Source organism: Rhineura floridana, chromosome 2, assembly GCF_030035675.1.
Source record: "Rhineura floridana isolate rRhiFlo1 chromosome 2, rRhiFlo1.hap2, whole genome shotgun sequence".
Taxonomy (NCBI): domain Eukaryota; kingdom Metazoa; phylum Chordata; class Lepidosauria; order Squamata; family Rhineuridae; genus Rhineura; species Rhineura floridana.
This window is the reverse complement of record NC_084481.1, coordinates 210404586-210416971: the sequence shown is the minus strand read 5'-3', so window position 1 is coordinate 210416971 and position 12386 is coordinate 210404586. Positions and strand designations below refer to the sequence as shown.

At 43.8% G+C, this 12386-nt stretch overlaps 1 long non-coding RNA gene across 1 annotated transcript; it reads right to left on the bottom strand.

The window, feature by feature from the left end:
• Positions 1 to 745: 745 nt before the first annotated feature.
• Positions 746 to 6062, bottom strand: LOC133378425 (uncharacterized). Its single transcript, XR_009761014.1, has 4 exons — positions 5867 to 6062; positions 4377 to 4445; positions 3244 to 3332; positions 746 to 2260 (listed from the first exon to the last, which is right to left on the bottom strand). It is a non-coding gene; the product is annotated as an uncharacterized LOC133378425 (long non-coding RNA).
• Positions 6063 to 12386: the final 6324 nt, after the last annotated feature.

Below are 12386 nucleotides of genomic sequence, written 5' to 3'. Positions count from 1 at the left end.
GCTTTAAACCAACTCTGACATTGTATTAGTTGATTTATCCATTGCTAGGCAAAGGCAGTGAGATCAGCAGTGGCGGCGGGTGCTCATTGGGACTGGTAGGGCAGAAGCCAGGGAGACCAACAGTAAGTGGAGCCAGAGCCAATGACAAGCGGAGCCAACTAATATTGCCTCTCCCATCCTCCTCCCTGCTGAGTTCTACAAAGGCAACACTAACGATGAGGAAGCTGACAGCCAGTGCCAACCTCCTGGACTGGTTGTAAGTAAGGAGGTAGGCAGGTGGGGGCTGGCTGGGGGCAGATGGATCTTGGTGGGGCAGTGCCCCATTTGCTCCAATGGACCAGCCAGATCAGGGGAAGGAAGGACCAACACCTTCATGAAGTGATTGGCAATGGTGATGCTATATGGAGATTTGGGAGGCAGAGAAGAGGAAGGGTGCAGGGGGGAAGCTTTCCTTTGCCACCCCCACAGTCTGTACAAATTGCTCTTCATCCAAGGATGGATGCTGCATAACTCTCCTCTCCCAACTCACATCACCCCAAAAGGCCTTAAGAAAAATGATAGATAAGTCATGCCGTTGTATGTCTGTTTTGTTTCTGTTAAGTGTTGCTGTAAAGGGGGGGGAGAGAAAGGAATTAATGAGCAATGCCTTTAAATGGAGACAAGGCTATCAAGTTTAAGGGGTAAACCACCACGTTGGTAATTTCCCTTTTAAAAAAAGCTGCTTTGTACAGTGACATTTTGCAGGTTCTTTTAATTGGTTTTTAAATTGCAGCTACATTAAGGGGAAACAAAAGACGACAAAGAAAAAAGAGAAAAGGGGGAAAAGAAAGAAACCCTGTCAGCTCACACAAACAGAACATTTAAACATCTATACATCCACGCAGTTTACAGATATAGATCAACATATGCCATCCAAATATGTATCCAGACAAAGCTGGTGTTTGTAGAAGATATGTTCAAAAGCAGCAAGGGTGTTTAGGTCATCAAATCATTGCATAATAGCTGGTGGGTATTTGTCCTTCCAGGGTCAAAGTATGACATTTTGCAGTTTGGCATCTGCCACGCTCATGACAACTGTCCGTGTATGCTTCTGAGTTGCATTTCCACCCCATCCTTGCTCATCTCTGATATAATGGAAACCGTAGATTCTGAACACGTCTCAAAGTTAGCATTCTTCAACACTGCTCAATACTTGGCCCAAATTGTCTGTATACGTTTTGCAGCCAGTGGGGCCCTCCCTGATTAGAAATTGCTGTTGCGTTATGTATCCTTCCAGTTGCATCACCAAATATGGAATTTTCGCCATCACTGAAGGCTTTACTAAGAGCTCACATTTAAAGGGCATTTCGAGTGGTGTTGCTGTTAGTGGGGAAACCCACTTTTATGGTTAATAACTGGGACCAACTACTCTAAACACCCAACATTGCAAAATGTACCACCCACCTACAGAGTACAGAAGCAGCAGGCACTATCAAAATTCAGCACAGAGAGAAGGCAGAAGGAAAGGGAGGAGGGTGACAAAGGGCTCTAGTGAGAGCAGTGTCTTCTCTACAGAATACAGAAACAGCAGATGCTATCAAAATTCAGCACAGAGAAAAGGCAGGAGGAAAACGGGGGTGGGGGGGAACAAAGGGATCCAGTGACAGAAGTGTATCTCCACTCACTAGCATGCTTTGCTCTTAAGACTGGCTCCCTTCCCTCTTCCCCAGAGGACAAACTGACAGGATAACACAGAGAAAGAATAGTGTTTACTAGCAAGGGAGACAGCCTACACTAAAGGGGAACTGACCCAGGCTAGCAAGGAAATCCTTCAATAACATTTTGATACTGCTCAATCTGAATAATAAAATGATGGTGGGTGATGGCAGTATGTATCCAATCTGGGCCTGTTTTATGCTCCTTTTTTCTCAATCTGAAAATATTTTATTTATTCATTCATTATAAAATTTATACCCCCCCCCAAAGGGAGCTCAGGGCAGCATACAATAAGCGATCAAACACTAAAAACATATATTTTTAAAATCTTAAGAACAATTACACTACAGATGCAGATTGGGATAAAATAGTTGACCCAAGCAGGTCAACTTCCTTCAGCTCAGAACTGTTTCCATCATCATCACCACCACACTGTTTTTAAATAACGAGACAGAAGGGTTTTTTTTCCCCACTTGAAGATCTGAACAGGCTTTATGCTAAACATGATGTAGCAAGGGAAATGGAGGATGGGAGGTGGAGAAGCACTGTCCATCTTCAGCTTGAGCTGGAAAACAGAGTAGGAGAAAGCAAAGATCGGCTTTTGTTTGCATTGTTTGCTTACTCAGTGGCACCAATCCATTACAATGACACTGCTGGATAAAGCTACAGTATGTGTGAGTACGAGGAAACTGTTAGAATAAACAAACTTGCATGTTCACTTTAAGGGATATTTGGGGAAATATCCCATGTACCTGTTTACCATGATGTAACTTCCCAATGGGTGGGATTAGTTACCTGGCTTCCTCCTCCTTTGTCCTGGAGATTTCTGAATAATCTCCATTACTGAGCTTTTTACCTCTGGGGGAGGCTGTATGGCAGATGCTCTCCTCTGAGAGCATCATTACCAAAGACTAAGATGGTACTTTTTCTACTTTTTCTTTCATCTAAGCTAGAGCCTATGTTTCTGAACATATGAAAGGTAGTGAGTAAATATTCTTTATCTTTTACCTAAGAATATTATGTCTGTTGTTATTTGTGCCTAGGGAAAGGTGTGGACTGGTTTATCTCACTCTGCTGCCTGCATTTTATATCTCTGCTAAGAAATAGGACCATGAAACTTAGTTCCTATTTCATTTTATATTTTTAAAATACCAAACAGAAACTACCCCACCACTCCCCAAAAGCAAGCACGCTTACCCGGTGGCAGTGGTAGTTATTACAGCAGTGCTGGTGCTGAGGAAGCTCATTCAGGAGTGCTATGGGGAGGGGTATCTGCTAGCCTCCCCCTAGTGCTCCTGGGACTGGCAGTAATGGGCTGCCACTGTCAAGTCCACAAGCAAGAAGGAGAAAGCTAGTGGATCAGGACCACTGCAGTTGGGGAGGCCCAAGCAGTGTTGGGCATGGGAGTGGGGCCAGGGAAGGACTCAGCCCCGGGGGATCTGCTGGGGGGCTTAGCCACAGCAAAAGGCTTAGTATGTTGGGGGCTGGTGCCGGGCCTCCCTCAATGGCTCTGAATTAAAAGTTTGAAATGATTCCTTCCATACTTACCAGAAATAAGAAGTCAAATCTCAGCACAGTTATGAGTTCACTAGGTAAGTCTCAAGTGAGCCTCTGCTTTCTTGCACCTCAAGTCCTAACTGCAAAACAGGCCAATTTCAGGGGTGGTTAACCTTTTTTTGGCAACCCTCCAGGAGTTATGTAGCAGCAGCGGGTGTCATCACCCCATACTCTCGCGCACACACAGCCTCCCTCAGCCCCTCTGTGCAGAGCCTCTCCTATTATTTATTTATTTATTACATTTATTCCCCACCTTTCTTTTCTTGATAGAAACCCAAGGCGGCTTACATATGGTCTCCCAAGTGGTCTCCCATCCGGGCACTGACCAGACCTGACCCTGCTTAGCTTCAGCAGGCTGCTGGCCTCATGTGCCTTCAGAATAGCCTGGGACCACTCTCTCCAAAGATGATCAGTCTGATGACTAGGGAGGGGGCAATTTACATTCTCATTAGGGTGCTACAACCCCACCAGCACTTTGTCTACTTTCATCTTATTTCCTTTTTCTTTTTTGCTGCTGTTTCCAGACTTGGTGGGATCTTGGAAGCAAGAAGCATTTCCTCTATGTGTGTGTCAAGGATGGATGAGAAATTCAATTCAGTTTGCATTTTTATCTGAATTGATCAAATTCTCACTTTCCAAAACAATATAATAGAAACATAGCCGTCTTTCAAAATTCACACTTATCTGAATCTTGCAAAGCAGTTCACTAGCTAAATAATGTTTACAAAAATGCCTATGTTAGGGAGAAAATGTGCATAAAAATTAATATATGAGTGAAAATAACATACAAAAATGGCATTATATGATAAGAATTGGCTAACATAAATGTAAAAAATGTAAATGTACTGCCTTCAAGTTGATTCTGACTGATGGCGACCCTATGAATAGGGTTTTCATGAGGCTGAGAGGGAGTGACTGGCCCAAGGTCACCCAGTGAGCTTCATGGCTATGTGGGGATTCGAACCCTGGTCTCCCAGGTAGTAGTCCAACACCTTAACCACTACACCACACTATTAGTCAAAAAAACTGCCTAAAGTGATACCCAGGGTTGTGGAAGAGGAAGGTGAAGAGATTTCACCCACCCTCGGCTACATTCAATATTAAACTGAAAAATAGCAGTGTACCTTAAGGCAGGAGTCACCAAACTGTGGTCTGCTGACCCCCAGTGGTCCATAGGCTTCATTCAGACACGTCTGTAAAAATAAGAAATCACACATCATCTAGCACAGCACATTATGATTGCTACAACAGGCAGAAAAAATCATTAAGTGGTCCACCAAGACCCTCAGAAACTTTCAAGCAGTCCATGGGGGGGGGGGGGAATTGGGGACCACTGCTTTAAGAGCATTTGTTGTGGTAGGGATTCATTTTATATACCTCATAATATATAGCAAAGAGATTTTTGCCTTTGGACTGTACAACTAGTTATAATAATAATAGCCACGCAATGTGCAGAGCCAGCAATCTGGCCAGAGAAATAGATACCTCTGAGGAATGATTGTGTGTCATGTGATCTGTGGGGAAAGGCAATTGTCAGTAGCAGACAGCATGGTGGGAGGGAAGGTTCTGCTTACTGGGAGGAGAGGCAAAGAGGGTGGTGTGGTGCAAGTCCCCCATTGGAGACGATCTGGCACTCCTGCTGGTGTGTGCCACCCGCCCTGCCACCTTCCTGCTCCCATTAAGCAGCAGCCAATCACTTGCCAGGATGCTGGGTAAGCACCTCTGCTTTGTGACAGCATCTTGGGTATAAGTGTCGGTCGAGTTTTGTTACTGCTTTTAAAATGTGCTTGTTGCACTTGCCATTTTATTGATGATAATATAGGGATTTATTGTTGCTGTTCTGGGTACAGAACAGCAGGATATCATCATTGCTGAGGCTGTTGTTGCTGCTGTTATAGTGGTGATCTGCAGCATACAGGGCCATGTAAATAAGGGTACTCAGCACATACTTCTTTGATGTTAGATGAAGAGCACTTCATGGTTTGCAAAAGCAGGGCCAACCAGTCCTATCATTAGGCAAGGTAAGGCAGCTGCCTCAGGTCCCCGATGCCAGGGCCGCAGTAGCCCCCATCATTTGGGAACGGCCGTAGCTCAGTGATGGAGCACCAGCTTTGCGTGTAGAAGGTTCCAGGTTCCATTCCTGGCAGCTGCAAGTAGGACTGGGCAAGATTCCCTGCCTAAAACCCTGGAGAGCTCCTTCCAGTCAGAGTAGATGATACTGAGCTAGATGGACCAATGGTCTGACACGGTACAAGGCTGTTTCCTATGTTATTCTTTCCATGGATCCCATAAATTAGCCTGCTTCCCTCAAGTGTGGTGGAGAATGTTCTCCCATTGCCACTGTTGAAGTAAGATTCAGCTGAGTCCAATTCGATTCTGTACACAGAATGGGGCAGAGCAGGGTCCCTGCTTGTCCTTTGCAAAATGCATTGGGCTGGTGCTGTGCAAAGGGTAGGGCAGAAATGATTGTGCCTGAGGCTGTCAGTCTCTGCCGACCGAGGGAAATATGGTTTATGGCTGCAGTAACGTAATTAGCAGATAAGGGTTAGCAGCCAGGCCGTCAATCTCTCAGGCTTGATGCAAAGAGGCCTGCAACTACAGTTAGCATAAATACCGGGTGGGAAGAGCCAAGCGAGCGAGTCCTGCGGGAGTCCAGTGTTATGGTACCGGAGATCTGATTAGGCAGGGCAGGGTTGGAGACACTGGATCACCAGCCGGGCTGGCTACAAGAAGTCACGAAGGGTCAACATGGTTTCCAGCAAGAGCCCCAAGCCACTCACAGGCTTTTAAGTTCATCTGTCTGAGGCCAGGTGTTTGCAATCAGCCTTCCCTCTTTCGAGAGCTGGTGGTTCTTAAATGGGCTGACTGCCTCCATTGTTTTAACACCCATTGGTGTCTCCTCTCTGCTGGGGTTGGTCGCTCTCTGAATTTGACAGGATGGTTCCAGCAGGGTCCTGCTCCTTGTCTGAGAGCAAAGGGTCTTGAGCTGCCTCTCTGCTGGTCTCTTCCCCTGAGTCTGAGGGTGAAGCATCTTGAGCTGCCTCTCAGCTTTTCCCTGCTCCTGGGTCTGAAGGCTTCCCTTCCCCTTCATCTGTTGAGTCCCCCAAGGGAGGCATGACAATGTCATGCATTCAGGAGAACACTACAGGTTGTTCATGGATTTGGTTTGCAGGCCTTTCAAAGCAAAATCCTTATGCACCATTCTCTCCAACATCTACTGGCAGCACCTGAAGCCAGAGGGAGAAAATGCACCACAGGAGCCCATTAGTTTCAAGTGTGCATGAAACTTAAATGCTTCTGAAATGTTGGGGAAATGCTTTACTTCATTCACTTTCAGTCATCAACAGCTTGATACAAGTTCAGGCGATTGGAACTGGAGTTCTCCAAGTCAGACTCCCTGAGATTACGTTTTGGACCTGGAGGCTGGAACCAGAGACGTAGAGCCTGAAGAGCAGCTAGGAGAAAGTCCTGCCCTGTTGAAGGGCAAATGGACAGGGACATTGCATTTTAATGTGAACCTACTTAATTTGCCCTTCCTGAAACAATACACAAACTGGAATGCAGCTATTCTTTGAAATTCAAAGTTCTCCAAAATTTGCAATGTAGTCCTTCAACACAAATGTGTAGAAAAATGTGTATCTTAGGGGGAAATGTGCATAAACATACATACATTTGTGAAAATGACATACAAAAATGCATTTTATTACAGAATATTATTTGCAAAAATGTGTACATTAGCCAAAATGCATGCAAAATGCATGTAGTATTGCAGGCCCAATTTTATGGAACCCTCTTCCAGACGAGATCAGACAAGCCTTCTCCCTGGTGAACTTCTGGTTCCTGCTGAGCACTTTTTTTCCAGCAGGCATTTTAACTTGAATTCTGATTTTATAGTTTTAACAGCGGGATGAATAATGTAGTTTTTGGCAGAAGATTAATTGCAGCAGAACAGAAACAGTGCTGCATGCAATGAATGCAGGGCAGAACAGAAAATGGTGCCTTCTTCCATCCGTAGTGGAAAGTCGATGCAATTCAACTTGTAGGAGCTGCCCATCTAGAAGCACCTTCAGACCACTGCTCCATTTAGACCAGCCTTTCCCAACTAGTGGGCCACCAGATGTTGTTGGACCACAACTCCCATCAGCCTCAGCCAGCATTACCAATGGTCAGGAAAGATGGGAATTGTGGTCCAACAACATCTGGCGGCCCACTAGTTGGGAAAGGCTGATCTAGACCATGCTTGTCTTCTCTTGCTGGCTTTCCAAGGTCATAATTTGGGTTGAGTACTTTCCCAGCACACTGCTGCTGAGCTGTAGTTCCTCCACTGAAGTCTGTCCTACAACATGTTTTGAGTGGTGAGTTGGGGCAGTAACCTTAGCATTGCATACATGTATCAGTTGTGCTGCTGAAGCATAGACTAAATAAAAATGCTGCTGCTGACTTTCTTTGACAATTCTGGCAAATGTTGGCTTTGACAGAAAACCACCAATCTTGCAACTAGCTCAGAAGCTAAACAATTGGACCAGTTCCTCCTCCCACCCTGGTTTGGAAATCCTAGATTAGTTAGCCAGCTACTATGATGTCTGGAGAAAAATCAGTTGTATTGGGGGTTGGAGGAGCCCTCTCCTCGCCTTGCCCTTATCAAGCTCCAGTCATTTGGTAACTAAAAGAAAATTAGAAGAGAGTCAGTCTTCTAATAGATGGGAAGTGAATGAAGGTTAAAAAGCCAGATATATCTTAAGCGGGACAGAAGAGAAATGTAAACATGTTGTCAGAGCTTTATAAATACATTATTCATGGTTATTACAGCACAAAATAATGGCTCGTGAATTTGCGCAGAATCTGCACCCGTTCATTCAGTTTTTTCCCATTTGATTGTTCCTGTCCTCATTTTCTCTTGATTAACCAGAATATAATTTTAATAATAAGAACAAGAGCAAAATATAGTCGTTCAGCATTTGGTGGTAAAGTAATTTTTGGATCCACTATTATGGTAACAAGCTAGAATTGAATAATACAATAATATTGATGCTGTCATCAGTTATGACCTTCCTGTTGTACAGAAGCAGGAAACAGGAAGACTAATGAGCCTGATGCATAACATTGCTTTGAATGAGTTTATATGGAAGGGGGATGTGTGCCAGACATGCTGATGAGTCTTTCCTTGTTAAAAGCCCACCCATCATTAATCCCAAAATTTTATGTGACATTGGCCTTGAATGAGCCAACAGGTAGGGTGGTAAAGCTCAAGAATATCCCAAAAGGTGGTTACACGGCTGTATATAATGTGCTTTAAAGAAATAGATCAAAATTCTGCACCAAGAAACCTGTGTCCTGCAAATTAAACAATTCTTATTTTTTTATATAATTCTTTCTTTCCTGAAATGCAGCTATGTAGACTAGAGATTGGAGAGAGAGGTTCTTCTGTGGGAGTTTTCTCCCTGATCCAATTGCCTCCAGTTGGAGGGCATTTGGATCAGAGAAATAGTGTGAGGGGAATGGGTCTCCAACATGGATTTTTTTTAAAAAAAAAATGGCATCCCTCCACAGCTGGATTGTAGGTTTTTTAAAAAAAACAAGTCAGGAGATCCAATCACAAGTCTGCTGCATAATATGTACTTTAGCCCTGACCAGATTCCGGCTGTGGTATTCATGTGTCCACTTTCTGAAACAATACAAGAATCAAAACATGGCCATCCTTCAAAACTCACACTTATCTGAATTTTGTGATGTAGTTCTCCAACTAATGTTTATAAAAATGCACATATTCGAGGAAAATGTGGATAAAAATGAATATGAAAAGTGAAAAATGTATGTTATTTTGTATGAAAATAACATACAAAAATGCATTATATTAGGAGAAATTGCTTGCACAAATATGCACAATAGTAAAAACTGCATACAAAAATGTTTGATAGGAGAAGTTTACACTAAAATGCTGAAGAATTTTCATGAGAACTTCACAAATTGCTGCAGAACTGAATTTAAAACTGGAAAAATGATAAATGGAGAGAACAAAAATTGAGAGATCTTTCCATCCATACATACAAGTGATATAAGCAGCATTCATGTTTTTGCCCACAAACATTATGTAAATAATTGTTATTTTCTGCATTGTTTTTGATATTTCTCTTCCACTGAAATGCACAGAAATTGATTACTTAATTAATTATAACAGTAGTTCTCAAAATATTTCCCCACAGACTGAAAATTGCTGAGGGTCTTGGCAGATCATTTAATATTTTTTCTGCCTGTTGTAGCAATTGTAATGCACTGTGCTAGATGCTGCATGATTTTTAATTGTATTTTAATTGTTTCTTTTATTTCTTATATTGTATTCTATTGCATCACAATTTGAATTCCATAGAATATTATAGAATTCAAATGGTAAGTGTTCTTCATAGACACACCACAGACCACCTGAATGAAGCTTGTGGACTATTGGTGGTCCGTAGACCACAGTTTTGGAACCACTGAATTACAACATAGAGTGTAAGAACATAGGAAGAGCCTGCCAGATTAATTATACAGCCACAAGAGTGGAGGTATACTATAGTCAGCATGGATTTTTTGCATTCTGCAATGTTAAATCGAAAATATCCCCCCATGCCATTCTAATGCGTCCCATAAGCTCATTTCAGAACAAAACCTTACAAGTCTTACAGTCCTGAACTCAGAAATGCTTGCTTAACAACCCTCTACATTTTCATGGCGACACACAAAACAGAGAGAGAGAGAGAGAGAAAAGAGACCCCTTTTGGACTCGTTTCTGTCAGAGTTCTCATAATCTGTTGAAATTAATTAAAAATCAGCCATGTTCACAGAGTACCTGTAATCCTATTACTGACCTTGCTCCATACTCTGACCTTCATTGTCTGCAGTTTAAAAGTAAAAAAAATGCCTGGCTGATTTTTAATTCATTTAAGAAATTTAATGTTGAACTCAATGATAATGTTGGGCATGCTCAATAAGAACCAACTGTCAGTGTTCTACAAGCCAGACTCACAGCTGCTGGGCTTGCATAATCAGGGGGCCACACCCACACCAGACCTTTATTTCACTTTAGACTGTCATGGCTTCCTCCAAAGAATCCTGAGAAGTGTAGTCTGTGAAGGGTGCTGAGAGAAGACTCTTATTCCCCTGACAGAGGTCCAGTAGCCAGAGTGGTTTAACAGTCAACTGCTCTGATTGAAGCTCTGTGAGGGGAACAGGGCATCTCCTAGCAACTCTCAGCACTCTTCACTAACTACACTTCCCAGGATTCTTTGGGAGAAGCCATGACTATCTAAAGGGAAATAAAGGTCTGGTATGGATGTGGCGGTGACAGCTTTGGTGTAAATTTGGGTGGGAGGCTAAATGCAGCGGCCTACTGTAGAATAAAAAGGTGGGGGAAACCCTGAAAAAATGATACTGTTCTCACTGTTATCCTTTTGGAAAGGAAAGGGGCTTCCCCTCTGCCCAGTGCCCACCCATCCAATCTGCTCCCCTCCTCCTCCCCTTCCTCCCTCCCTCTCCCTTCTCTGCCCCTTCCCCAGGTCAGTTTCACCTATCCTAAGCATCACTTTACAGGAGTAAATCCCACTGAACTCAAAAAGCATGCAAATGATCAAACCTGCCCTCCCCTCCTCCTCCCTCCTATCACCTCCCTCTTGCCCCTTCCCTCCCACTTCCTTCACCCCTCCCATCCCCTCCCCCATCCCCTTCCAATCCCCTCCTTTCCCCTCTTCCTCCTTCCTCTCCACTCTGCCTTCTCCTCTCCTCCTCTCCCATGGTCAGTTTTACCTATCCTAGGACTACTACCTGGGAGAACAGGGTTTGAATCCCCACATAGCTGTGAAGCTCACTGGGTAACCTTGGGCCAGTCACTCCCTCTCAGCCTCAGAGGAAGGCAATGGTAAACCCCCTCTGAATACCGCTTACAATGAAAACCCTACTCATAGGGTCTCCCATAAGTTGGAATCGATTTGAAGGCAGTTCATTTTCAAGCATGATTGCATAGAAGTAAATCCCATTGAACTCAATAAGCATGCAAATGATCAAACCTGCCCTCCCCTCCTCCTCCTCCCTCCCATCATCTCCCTTTTGCCCCTTCCTTCCCCCTCCCACTCCCCTTCCAATCCCCTCCCCCCTTCTGATCCTTCTGCTTCCCTCTCCCCCTTCCTCTTTCCCTCTACTCTCCCCTCCCCTCCCCCCATCCTCCATGGTCAGTTTTACCTATCCTAGCCATGATTGCATGGGAGTAAATCCCACTGAATTCAACAAGGATGCAAATGATCAGATCTGCCTTTCCCCTCCTTCCCCTCTCCTCTTCCTTCTTCTCTGCCCACTTCAGGCCTCCCTCCCTCCCCTCAGTCACTTTTACCTATCCTAAGCATGATTGCATGGGAGTAAATCCCACTGAACTCAATAAACATGCAAATAATCAATCCTGCCCTCCTCCTCCCCCTCCTCCCTGCTTCCCTCCTCCCCACCCCATTCCCTGTGGTCAGTTTCACCTATCCTAAACATGATTGCATGGGAGTAAATCCCACTGAATTCAACAAGCATGCAAACGATCAATCCATTCTCAGCAAACTTGCACAGGATCCCATTACTTACTTTCGAGATTAAAAAGCAGAGAAATTAACTAATAGGCAGAAAACCTTGCGGTTTAAGAAAGTAAAAAGCAGGGAAATTGGGCAGCTATAGTGAATGCACCAGGGGGCCAGGAGACCTGACCTCCTCTCTGAGATATTGTACCGCCCTACAAATTTGTCAAAATGCAAACACAATTTGGGTTGGTCTTTCACAGTCCAATCCACTTCCTGTGTAGCTTGGAATAATTTGGTCACATGTGCCTCTGAGCATATGGTGAGAGGTGGCAACACCTACAACCAGCCCAAATAACAGAAACAAGAAGTGCGCTATACTGATCTTGTTTTAGCAGGGAGGAAGCAACAATATTAAAACAGTTGATATAGTTCAGATATTCACTTTAAATATGTTTGATTTACTTTGCAATTTTAGTGAAGTTTCCTATAGTAAATCATTTTCTTTTGCTTCTGTTTCTGTGAATATGTGAAGTATGGCAACCCTTTGCAACACCAAAAAAAAAAAAAAAGCTCCAAAACCAATTGTGGAATAATGGCACTGAC